Source organism: Bos javanicus, chromosome 1, assembly GCF_032452875.1.
Source record: "Bos javanicus breed banteng chromosome 1, ARS-OSU_banteng_1.0, whole genome shotgun sequence".
NCBI classification, from domain to species: Eukaryota; Metazoa; Chordata; class Mammalia; order Artiodactyla; family Bovidae; genus Bos; species Bos javanicus.
The window spans coordinates 71,375,733-71,389,176 of record NC_083868.1 but is presented as its reverse complement, the minus strand read 5'-3'; the positions used below and the strand labels follow the sequence as shown (position 1 = coordinate 71,389,176).

At 43.9% G+C, this 13,444-nt stretch overlaps 1 pseudogene; it reads left to right on the top strand.

Moving 5' to 3' along the window:
• The first annotated feature begins 11,800 nt into the window (after positions 1-11,800).
• LOC133254452 (ribosomal biogenesis factor-like) lies at positions 11,801-12,170 on the top strand (annotated as a pseudogene).
• The last annotated feature ends 1,274 nt before the right edge of the window (positions 12,171-13,444 follow it).

The following is a 13,444-nucleotide window of genomic DNA, read 5'->3' as shown; positions in this document are numbered from 1 at the left end:
TGGAAGACTGTCAGGGTGCCCTGAACTTCTTGGATGAATTTGTTTGTGCCCGATGTGTACAAAATTGCGAAGAATTCAAAAGAATAATTGAATTGGTAACAGTCACCATCAAAGGGGTGTGCCAGGCACTATGCTAAGAGCTTCCTGTGCATTATCTCCTGTTCTCCAAAAGCTTACTATCTAGTAGAGAAGGCAAAATATTTACAGCGTCTGTTGCATGCAGAATGAGTAATGCAAAGAAGCACACTTGGGGAGTTTTAGAGCCAGGATCTCCAGTTCTGCTCTTTCCTGCCAGATCTGGAGGTGGAAGCATCCTTGAGGGCTGGCTCCCATCTCTTGTAGCCTGCCGATTTGTGATTCTGTATTGCAGTTGTCAGCATGCCCATCCTTAGAGAACAGAAGCAAGTCCTTCCTGCCCCAAACATCCAGTAAGTAAATTGCTTCCTAAAATGTTCATTTGTGACGGTAATAAATGATAACACCAGTGAAAAAAACGGAATAAAAGTCGAATTATCACTAGGTTGTCTTTTAGGCATTTTTCTTCTCATGGTATACACATTTTCTACTCCCATATCTTTTGTGTCTACCAATCTGTTGATTATTCCCAAATTGTAATTCTTAGCTCCAACATTCTCTCCTAGGAGAGAAGCAGCATGGTTCTCTCAGATATGTTCTCAGACATATTTTTTAACTGTCTATCGGTCAATGTCCCAGAGTGGCTGAAACAACTGCCCTAAAGTGAACTCATCATTGTTTGGCTGTCACTATTTATGGCATGCCTCAAGCCCTAGCAGGCTCCACCCCCTCGTATTGGTCACGCATCCCCACTGAGTCTCACTCAAAAAAGTTTCTTGAATCCAAACCTACTTGTAATCCTTGATAACAGTGCCCTGGGTCTAGACCTCTTTAAGTCATGTCTGCATCATTTCAGTAGCTTCTTAAACTGGGATCCCTGCCTCCAAATTAGATTCCACCCAGAAGCTACGGGCATCCTTCTAAAATACATATTGGTTCATCTCACTCCCTGCTTACAGCCCTTTCATGGCTTGCCATTGCCTCTTACCTGGATCAGCAGCTTAAAACCAGGTTCAGTATGTTCAGGGTTCCTAAGGACTGTCTGGTAGGATTCTGGGCACTCTGTTCCCTCCCTATCTGCAGCAATTCCACTTTTAAATATTTTATACATTGAGGTTCTTTAGAGAATTTCTTTTGAGAAAGGCAGCTGCTACCCTTCAAAAGAACTTAGAAAACCAGTGATCCTGATGGATGTGTGGAGACTAACCAGTTTGTTGCCAGTTCTCCCTCTAAATTTAGCCACAAGCTGACTCAGCAAGAAGTCCTGTAATACTTCCAACCAAAAACAATGTTGATGTGCAGCTGGAAACGAACATTTTTCATACCAGCAAGGCTGTAACCCTGACTGTGCAGCTCAGGATTCTCCAGCGTGAATGGGTGCTCTGGGCCCCTCCCAACCATGCTGCTTCCTCCAGAACACAACGCATGCTGCAACCAGCACTGGCCTGGCCACGCACATCTCTCCATGGGATGATGAGAGTCTGGGGGACCATGTACCTTTTTCTTTGAACCTGCTCCTTGTGTCATGGCATTTGTACCCATTGCCCACCCAACCATAACAAAGACAGATTCAGTGTCAAGCAGTACACAGGTTCTCCAAGGAGATCTAGGTGAAAGCAAGGAGCTGGGCAGTTCCCAGCTGGAGGAGAAAGTCCAGATGCCTCTTTCAGTCCAATCATGTCTCCAGATTCTTTTCACTGTTACCTCCCACACTTCAACACATGATCCACAGTGGGTTTCAACCCTAAACACAGAGCAAATGCTCCCCACTCTGTACTCCCTTCATTGGAGGGTTCCTCCCAGACACGCCCCCTCCAACTTTTCCCATCTCAAAAGCACAATTTGAGCTCCTCTCCTCTGTGAAGCCTCTACCTCTTCCTCTGAACACATAGTCCCAAGTGTTACATGTGTCTAAATATCCACTGGCTTCATGATACTTCTTTATTGTGAATTTAGGATTTCTATGTTGTTTCCCCAACTTCACTACAAACTCTTTGAGACAGGGGTCATAGGTTATTCCAAAAAGTATATGCCCAGTGCATAGAAAAGGGCTCAGTAAATATTTGGTGTAGGAAGGAAGGCAGAGAAGGAAAGAAGAAAGGAAAGCAATAAACCTACCATGTTGGTGATTCTCTAGGCACTGCCTTCTGAGGGTTTCTTGTTTCCCCCTTCTTTGTTAAACTAAGCTTTATAATAATGTCACTGGTAGAACTTTGCAGTCTCTCAGAGATTAAAGGTACTCTGGCTTCTTCTCTCCCCACTGCTTTTCAGATTCTACCCAGGTACTATTCAAGACTGAGGGGCAGGGGGCAGAGGGGAGAGACCTACAGCAGAGACTGTGAAGGGAGACACATCTGAGTTGGGGCCAAGTGTTCAAATGATTCAGTGGGAGAAATGGGGCCAGCTTCCCTCTTGCAGATGTGTCTGTGGGAGCAGAGAACAATCCAGTGTGCCCAGCAGTGGAGTGGCTGGGTCCTCCCTGAAACTGGCAGCTCACCTCAGGCCGAAGTCTTAGTCACCTCACTCTCACGTGTGGCGTTTCCCATTCGGCCTTGGGTTCTCTACTCCTGGCCACAGACAGCACAGCCACTGCATCCTGGCCCTTCACCTTGGTGACTGGGCCTGGCCAAGCAGTGAGCTAGGGCTTCCCCCACTTCTCCTGGCCTCAGCACATGACAGGGAGGGGATTTCCTTTGGGGCCTTAACTGGGAATTATTCTCTTGCCCCATGTCAGCTGGCTGCTGGGGGAGAGTCTTCGGTAGTTTCATTTCCCTCATTTGGAATGTAGTTTTTAAGAACTAAAAATCAAAAACAGAAAGAGGAGAGGCCACCACCCACACTTGTACCACTCAAGCCCTCATGATGCCAGTCTTGGAAGAGGTTAGGGGTCAAAGCAAAGACTGAAGGCAAGTGAGGCTGACTTGGCTGAGGGTCCTTCTGGGCACGTTTTATTGCTATTCTCTAACCTTCTGGGCAAGGGGGTGGGTCTCCAGTCCTGAGGCCAGTTCCTCATGCTTCCTGTTGCCCAGGAAGGTAGGAACTTAACCAGTTCACAAAACTCTCCCAGGATAACGAGCTTATGGCCTCCCCCGTCACTAATTTCAGTGGCTGATGTCTGGGGGCACACTACCTCTTCCTTTTCTGTAAACACTGACCGTATCAACATATGATGAAGATTTCATATTGTACAAAGATAACAAGATGCTTACAGAACTATAATGTCAGTGCCAGGGCGGGGCCAGCAGTAAGACACTGAGAGAGAGGGGCACACACATCTAACTGTGGTCCAGTTCAGGGCAGAATGGAGGAGAATCATGGAAAAACAGGAACAAGGTGCTGGGAGAGTCATGGGAGGAAGAGATTTCAAGGAACGCTTTCTGGAAGAGGTGGCCTCTGAACTGAATCCCTGAGAGACAGGACCGAGCAGTTAGTCAAAGAGCGAAGAAGAGATAAGGAAGACGATGATTAGATGATGAGACAAGGCCAGGTCAAGGAGAGACTGTAGGAGTGATGATGATATCTCCTATGTCCTCACAGGACTTTGTTCATGGTTCTGTCAAGTGCTGCGCAGGGGGCTTCATCATTTACACACCAATCTGCCCTTGCCGAGGGCAGTGAGCCCTGGCAGACTGGGACTAGGTTTATTCACATTTTTACGTTTCCCCAGCAATACCTAGTCTAGCATCTAGTAGGTGCTCAGTGAAGGTTTCTTGAGTGAATTCAGCTTACAGCAGTTGGAGAAGTTGAGGACTTGGGAAACATGTTGCTGCTGCTGCTGCTAAGTCACTTCAGTCGTGTCCAACTCTGTGCGACCCCATAGACGGCAGCCCACCAGGCTCCCCCGTCCCTGGGATTCTCCAGGCAAGAACACTGGAGTGGGTTGCCATTTCCTTCTCCAATGCATGAAAGTGAAAAGTGAAAGTGAAGTCGCTCAGTCGTGTCCTACTCTTCTCGACCCCATGGACTGCAGCCTACCAGGCTCCTCCACCCATGGTATTTTCCAGGCAAGAGTACTGGAGTGGGGTGCCATCACCTTCTCCAGAGAAACATGTTGGTCACTGAGAAATCATTTTTTCTTAATTGACAAATCCAAATCCCAGTCCTTATCATGGGCTCTTGGCCCTGCATGATCTGGTCACGTCTCTGCTCCCATGTATTTCATATCACTTTCCTCATCATTTACTCCACTCAAAGCACAAGGTCATCCTTGAAGCCCATTTAAACCAAGCGGGCTTCTGTCTTTGCCGTTTTTCTCTTTTCTAGGTCCAGAATGCTCTCCCCCTCCCCAGATATCCAAATAGTTCTCTCCTTAACTTCCTTGTGGCCTCTGCTCAAATGTCACCTCCCTCAAAGAGGCCTTCCCGCATACACCCTCCATCACTTTCCCCTCACTTAATATTTTTTTCAGAACATTTTTTATTCATGTCACTGACTGATATTATATATTTACTTGCCAATTGTCTGCCTCCCCAACTGGACTGTGTGCTTCTAAGGAAAAGAAACTTGTTTTTAGCTATTGTATCCCAGTGCCTAGAACAGAGCCTGATACATACTGGATGCTTACAAATTTATGTTGACTATATGAATGAATGAAAGAACATTCTTAAAAAGAACAGTTGTGGCAGAGTCATGGGGTCAGGGAGCCAGGTTGCCACATGTTGGTTAATCAGTGACAAGGTATGAAAATAAGCCCAGGGAGAGACAAATGCTCTTTCAAGAATTAAGGTCACACATAGAAAATAAACTGTTACCAAAGGGGAAAGAATGGAGGAGGGATAAATGAGGAGTTTGGAATTAACACATATACACTACTGTATATAAAATAGATAAACAACAGGGACATATTGTATAGCAGAGGGAACTACATTTAATATGTTGTAATAATCTATGGTGGAAAAGAATCTGAATATATATATATATAATGTGGAAATTGAAAAATGATACAAATGGACCTATTTACAAAACAGAAATAGATTCACAGACAGAGAACAGATTTACAGTTATCAAAGAGAATAACAGGGGTGTGAGGGAAATAAATTGGGAGTCTGGGATTAACATGTACAAACTACTACATGTAAAATAGGTAGACAGCAAGGACCCACTGTATAGCACAGGGAACTATACTCAAGTATCCTGTAATAACCAATAATGGAAAAGAATCTGAAAAAGAATTTATATACTTATATAGAAAGCTGAACCCCTTTGTTGTACAATTGATACTAACATAATATTGTAAACTATACTTCAATTTTAAAAAGAAAAATTATATATACACATATAAAACTGAATCATTGTACTGATACCTGAAACTAACACAACATTGTAAATCAACTATATTTCAATAAAAATAAATTAAATTTTAAAAGAATCAAGGTCATAAAGGGAAGGATCAGTATGTGAACACCTTTGATAAACTGTGATGTGCCATGTAAATATATCTATTTCCTTGGCAGAACAAGCTAGGGAGAGATGAGTGGAGATGGGATCAAGTCTCTAAGAGGGGGTTAACCTTGGTAAAGTGGCGAAGCCTCTGCATGTGGCAGATATTAAGGCAATGTGACAGGGAGAGGGAGAGACAGGCCCAAAAGGACTGTCAATCATCCTTGTTCATAAGAACCCACTCGTGAGACCATAGGCAACATGTGGGGGACTCGGTCTGCACTACTGCATAATGGCAGTGGGCAACCCTCACCAGGTGGAGGAGAAAGGCACCTTGACACAAAGCCCACAGTCACAGCCACCTTCCAGCCAGGTACATGCACTGTCCCTCAGCGACTCCATTAAGTAGGTACTGATGGTCCCAATTTACCAAAAAGAAAATTGGGCTCAGATTGATCACACGGTAGAAAATGTCAGTACCAACTTGTTTTTAGTAATAGCTATGGTTTTGGTTTCTTTTAAATTTCTGATTATAAAAGTATTACATAGATGCTGAAAAGGCTAAAAAGAAGAAAATCAACCACAGAGACAGCTCACTGTTAACATGGTGTATTGCAGGTCAACCATTTTTTCATGAATGTGCTACATGCTTTTTTAAAAAACAATGTTGAGGGCTTCCCTGGTGCCTCAGTGGTAAAGAATCCTCCTGCCAATGCAGGAGACACGAGTTGGATCCCTGATCCAGGAAGATCCCACATGCCATGGAGCAACATAAGCATCTTGGCCACAACTATTGATCCTGTGCTCTAGAGCCCGGGAACCACAACTACTGAAGCCTGTGTGCCTAGAGCCTGTGCTCTGCAACAAGAGAAGCCACCGCAATGAGAAACCCCCATTCACTGCAACTAGAGAAAAGCCTGAGCAGCAGCAAAGATCCAGCACAGCCAAAAATAAATAAATAATTTTTTTTTTAAAGTTGAAATCACATTCCACATGCTCTTTTGTAAGTTTACATACATAATCTATAGCAATACATTGGAATTCCTTTCCGATGTCCCTAAATTTTCATGGACATGATTTTGATTGGCTCTATATTATTGTCACTTGGATTACCCAATTCTATTCGGTTAATTATCCAGTTCTATTTTGTATGGCATTACAGTACATAAAATTTGGGGACCAGAAGTGTTTCAAAAATCCCAGTTTTTCATGGTATATATACCATATATTACATAATTCTTCCAATAGGATCTAGAACTACATCCTCAAATCAACACTAACATTTTGGCCACAAACCTAAGTATTCATAGTTCAGTTCAGTTCAGTTCAGTCGCTCAGTCATGTCAGACTCTTTGCAACCCCATGAATCGCAGCAAGCCAGGCCTCCCTCTCCATCACCAACTCCCGGAGTTCACTCAAACTCATGTCCATCGAGCCAGTGATGCCATCCAGCCATCTCATCCTCTGTCATCCCCTTCTCCTCCTGCCCCCAATCCCTCCCAGCATCAGAATCTTTTCCAATGAGTCAACTCTTCGCATGAGATGGCCAAAGTATTGGAGTTTCAGCTTTAGCATCAGTCCTTCCAAAGAACACCCAGGACTGATCTCCTTTAGAATGGACTGGTTGGATCTCCTTGCAGTCCAAGGGACTCTCAAGAGTCTTCTCCAACACCACAGTTCAAAAGCATCAATTCTTCGGCGCTCAGCTTTCTTCACAGTCCAACTCTCACATCCATACAGGACCACTGGAAAAACCATAGCCTTGACTAGATGGACCTGTCTAAAAAAGTAATGTCTCTGCTTTTGAATATACTATCTAGGTTGGTGATAACTTTCCTTCCAAGAAGCAAGTGTCTTTTAACTTCATGGCTGCAATCACCATCTTCAGTGATTTTGGAGCCCCCAAAAATAAAGTTTGACACTGTTTCCACTGTTTCCCCATGTATTTCTCATGAAGTGATAGGACCGGATGCCATGATCTTAGTTTTCTGAATGTTGAGCTTTAAGCCAACTTTTTCACTCTCCTCTTTCACTTTCATCAAGGGGCTTTTTAGTTCCTCTTCACTTTCTGCCATAAGGGTGGTGTCATCTGCATATCTGAGGTTATTGATATTACTCCCGGCAATCTTGATTCCAGCTTGTGCTTCTTCCAGCCCAGCATTTCTCACGATGTACTCTGCATTAAGTGGACAAAAGATAAAGTGAACAAAATAGGCTTTTTCTTGGTTCAGGCCAGGTTTTGCAACCAAATGAGTGTGTTAAATTCACCAAAAAGCCTCTAATTTTCAGAGCTTTTTGGATTTCAGAATTGTGCACCTGTATCAGAATTGAAGCTGGCTGGTCCCACAGCATGGCCATGTTTCCCAACTGCTGTGACATTCTAGAATGGCAGCAGGATGAAAGGCATAGCCATAAGGCAAGGTTCTGGAGGCAAAAGAAGCCAAAAGGTGGTGGTGGGTTTCCTGGATCAGGGAGGGCTGCAGGCCTGGAGGTAGAAGCAAGGTCCTGAGGATCCTGTAGAGGAGTGCCTGGGGGAGAAGGAGGCCTGGGTGACTGACATCAGAGAGGCCTTGGTGCTGAGGCAAGGTGTAAGCTGTCACAGAGTGCAGGTCCAAAGCCCCTCAGTACATTTCTCACCCACCTATCCCCAGAAGCTCTACATGTCAGTGATAAGACCACAAAGGAGCCCCCTGGGTCTCCTGAGACTCTGGGAGGGAGGAAAGAAGGGTGGAGGGCTCAGAAGCAGCGGCTGTGGGAGAAGCAGCACTAGCTTGTTGATTTGGTGGAGACCGAGGGCAGTGGGCCCCGTTCTCCTTCCTGTGCCGGTGTCAAGTGTGGTTTGCTGTCAAGTGGTAGCAGGTTTAGCCACAGTCAAGGCAGGCAGTGGGGCGAGGCCCTCCGAGAGTGAGAGCAAGAGGCCCTGAATCTGACAGGTTATTTGCTAGAGCTGCTTTCAGCAGGGGAGCAGAATGAATGGTGGGGACTGGGGTTCTGGGTGGTGCAAGGCATGCTGGGAAGTGTGGGTTTTAATTGGCAGTTGGGCAGTTTAGCCACAAGTTAGGGGCAGGGCGGGGTCGACAGAGTTGGGTGGGGGAGTGCAGGGAGGGTGGTAAGATGGAAACAGGGTGGAGCAATCTTTTTTTTCCTTACCCCATCAAACCAGAGGAAGCCTGACCTATCTGATCAACTGTTATCAGGCTGGCAATGAGTTCTGGAGTTGGGTATAGAGCCTTCACCACTCTGAAGGAGTCTCTTCCTCTCCATTGCTTCTTGCCATAGCTACCAACGTCAGTTGCACCAGTGAGGCAGTTCCCACACACATCTTGCAAATTCCCTCCTACAGGACTCTGCTGTCCTCTGCCAGGTTATCATCACTACCTTATTGGGGAGCAAGAATACTGGAGTAAGGTGCCATTTCCTTCTCCATTTCACTAATGATCACCTCCTCAAAACCTGTCCCAATTAATCCTCCCCTATGTAAAATGCCTCTAATTCCTCTGGAAGTCAGATTCCCAGGTAACAGAATTACCCAAACACAGCAGAAAGCTGTCTCCGAGCCCAGACACCTCATTCATGGGAGAAGCTGAGTACTCTGGGCCTCTGCCTAGAGTAATCAATCATAAAAATTTACAGCTCTGTGAACAGAGGTGATAGCAGAGAGAGTAGGAAAGAAAGACATACATGAATATATAAGGACAAGGTCTTCTAAGTGCCTTTTAGTTCTCTCTGATAGCATCACCTTGCCTTTTCAAAAATATTTATTTTTGCCTGTGCTGGGTCTTCACTGCTTCATTTCTCTAGTTGCAGCAAATGGGGGCTACTCTCCAGTTGTGGTGTGAGGGCTTCTTTTGTGGATCACGGGCTCCAGGGCCTTCGGGCTTCAGTAGGTGCAGCGAGTGGACTAGTTAGTTGTGGCTCTCAGGCTCTAGATCACAGGATCGATACAACAGGCTTAGCTGCTCCATGGCATGTAGGACATTCACAGACCAGGGATTAAACTTGTGTCTCCTGCATTGGCAGGCGGATTCTTTACCACTGAGCCACCAGGGAAGCCCTCGCCTTGCCTTTTAATATAGATCAGACAACTCGCATGAGTCTATAAACCCATGAAAACTCCTCTGTATCACAGTGAACCTCAGTCGTTGATGCCCATAAGAAAGCTCTAAGTTATCAAGAACAGAGTAACATATAAAGAATTCTTGAAGTGACGCGAAGTCACTCAGTTGTGTCTGACTCTTTGCAACCCCATGGACTGTAGCCTACAAGGCTCCTCTGTCCATGGAGTTTTCCAGGCAAGAGTACTGGAGTGGGTTGCCATTTTCTTCTCCAGGGGATCTTCCAGCTCAGTAATTAAAAGACAAAAATCCAATTATAAAATGGGCAAAGGATATGAACATACATTTCTCCAGAAGATAAAGAAATGTGTGATAAGCACGAGAAGACACTCAACATCATTTGTCATCAGGGAAATGTAACTCATAACCACAATCAGATACCACTTCACACCCACAAAGATGGATAAAATGAAAAAAGACAAATAACAAGTAGTGGCAAAGATGGAGAGAAATCAGGACCCTTACACACCACCTATGGGAATGCAAACTGATGCAGAAACTTTGGAAAAGTTTGACAGCTCCTTATGGAGTTAGCATAAGTAAGTAAGTAGAAGTTGATCAGTTGTGTCCGGCTCTTTGCAACCCCAGGGACTATACAGTCCATGGCATTCTCTAGGCCAGAATACTGGAGTAGGTAGCCTTTCCCTTCTCCAGGGGATCTTCCCAACCCAGGGATCGAACCCAGGTCTCCCACATTGCAGGCAGATTCTTTACCAACTGAGCTATCAGGGAAATCAGCTATTTCATGCCTAGGGACTCCCCCAGAATGCAAACATATGTCCACAATAAAATCTTCATACAAATATTCATCACAGCATTGTTCATGATAGCCAATAAGTGGGAACAACCCAAATATCCACTGAGGGATAAATGAATAAACAAAATACAATATATCCACACAATGAAACTCTGTGTTCTGTGTTCACTCAGTCACATCTGACTCTTTGTGACTCCATGGACTCTAGCCGGTCAGACTCCTCTGCCCATGGAATTGCCAAGCAAGAATACTGGAGTGGGGTGCCATTTCCTGCTCCACAGGACTTTCCCAACCCAGGGATCAAACACAAGTCTCTTGTGTCTCCTGCATTGGAGTTATGCTAACTCCATTAGTAGCCAGATTCTTTACCACTAGAGCCACCTGGGAAGCCCCCAGTGCAATGCTGCTGCTGCTGCTAAATCGCTTCAGTCGTGTCTGACTCTGTGAGACCCCAGAGACAGCAGCCCACCAGGCTCCCCCGTCCCTAGGATTCTCCAGGCAAGAACATTGGAGTGGGTTGCCATTTCCTTCTCCAATGCATGAAAGTGAAAAGTGAAAGTGAAGTCGCTCAGTCATGTCCAACTCTTAGCGACCCCATGGACTGCAGCACACCAGGCTCCTCCGTCCATGGGATTTTCTGGGCAAGAGTACTGGAGTGGGGTGCCATTGCCTTCTCCAATGTAATGCTACTCAGCCATAAAAAAGAATGAAGTACTGATTCACGCTACAACATGAATGGACCTTGAAAACATTATACAAAGTGAAAGAAGTCAGTCATGAAAGACCGCATATTATGATTATTTTTATGTGAAATGACCAGAATAGGCAAATCTATAGAAACAGAAAGATTAGTAGTTACCTAAGTCTGGGGATTTGGGGAAAGTTGAGGAGACTGCTAATGGGTATGGAGTTTCCTTTTGAAATGATGACAGTGTCCTAAAATGGTTTGTGGTGATGGTTGCACAACTCTGTTAATATGCTTTTTAAAAGACATTGAATCATATATTTAATATGTGTTTAGTATATGAGTGATGCTGGGCTTCCTCAGTGGCTCATTGGTAAAGAGTCTGCTTGCCAATGCAGCAGACACAGGTTCTATCCCTGGGTCAGGAAGATCCCCTGGAGAAGGAAATGGCAACCCAATCCAGTATTCTTGAGTGGGAAACCCCATGGAGAGAAGAAGCTGGCGGGCTACAGTCAATGGGGTCACAAAAGAGTCAGACATGACTCAGTGACTAAACAACAAATATGAGTCATAGCTCAACAGATGTTTTATATAAAATAAATAAAACTAGAAAAAAACAGAATCTATAGTCTCCATTTCTTGTATAAGAATCTCATACAACTTAAGAATTTTTTAGGAAATTCCCTGGTAGTCCCATAGGCAGGATTTAGTGTTTTCACTGCCGCGGCCCAGGTTCAGTCCCTGGTTAGGGAACTAAAATCCTGCAAGCTGCACAGTGGGGAAAAAAAAAATTAGCCTGGATCTTGTGTGCACAGATGGTGTCACCTGGAACTTGAGAAGCTATAGGAGGGTGTTGGAGGCCTGACAATGGCCAAGAAAAAACTAGGAGGGCAGAAGTCCAGGAATGTATTCTATAAAAACCTTTAAGGTTAAAAATAAAGCAAAACTATTTACCACTAACCTTAAGAAGATAAACATTGTAAATGATGAAAAAGTTAACAGAGTGAGTACATCTTTTGTAAACATACAAAAGGAACTTGCAAACTTCTCAGAAGGCCTTTCCCTTGAACCTCTGCAGAAACAGCTGATTTCTCAGCAGTGTCATGAAAACGTACTAGTTAATGTTGATGAAGCCACAAGATTAATGCCTCAGTTGTAATACACTGGTAATGCATCAAAAAGATGAATAAATTAAATGTTTTATATCAAAAATCAGCATTAAAAAAATTAATGCTTAAATCGATACTTTCCAGTTATCTGGAAAATACATTTATGTAAAACACCATGTTTCCTGACTACTGCACTCTAAAGCAGATGGGATATAAGAGAAAATATCAACATCTTTTGTCTTGAAAAGATTATGCTAAGTGACAGAGTGACATAAACTTTTAACCATACTCTCTTGAATTTGAGCAGAGCTTCCCTTTGTAGCTTTTGAGTGTTTCATATATATATATATGATATATATTTAGCTTTTCAAAGTAAAAAGATTTCAATATTATTGAACTCTCCCTTTAACACCTGTTTATTTTATTTACTTTATAAATTTTATTTAGTTTTGGCTGTAATGGGTCTTGGATGCTGCATGGGCTTTTTTCCAGTTGTGACGAGCAGGAGCTACTCTTCTGGCTCCTTGTTGCAGGGACCTCTCTTGTTGCAGTCACAGGCTCTAAGGTTCTCAGGCTGAGTAGTTATGGTTCCCAGGCTCTAGAGCACAGGCTGAGTGGTTGTGGTGCGTGGGCTTATTGCTTCACAACATATGGGGTCTTCCTGACCAGGGATCAGACCTACACTGGAAGGCTGATTCTTTACCACTGAGTCACCAGGGAAGCCCTAACACCTGTTTAAATGTTTTAAAGATTTTGAAGTTATAGATTTCTTACTTAAAATACAATTATTTGGGAATTCCCTGGAGGCCCAGTGATCAGGACTCTGTGCTTCTAATGCTGAGGCACATGTTTAATTCCTGGTTGGGGAACTAGGATCCCACAAGAAGATCATGAATATATATTAATGATATTATTATTGTGTGTTAATTATTATATTGTAAGTATAATGTAAAGACAAATATAAGTATACAAATACATATACGTTTAATATATAAATTAAATTAATTGTATGTTTCAGAACACTTTGGGCAGCTGGTATTCTTTGTTAAAGAGAAAGGGGCCCTCATCCTTTTGAGAGCAGAAATAATTTTTCTGTTTGGGAAAAAGAGGATTCTACACCTAGAACTTGGTTCTGTAATAGTCAATATTTGCTGGGCTATTTTTGAGGAGTGCTTCGTATCCAAACTCCCTTTCTGTTTAGGAGAAACTTTTCTTGCACGGTCTTGGTAGGAAACAGAGCCATATCCCTTGGAAATTAGAACACAATTGCACAGTCCAGGCTCAACCATCTGAATCTGCACCAAGAACCATGGGTCTGGAGCAA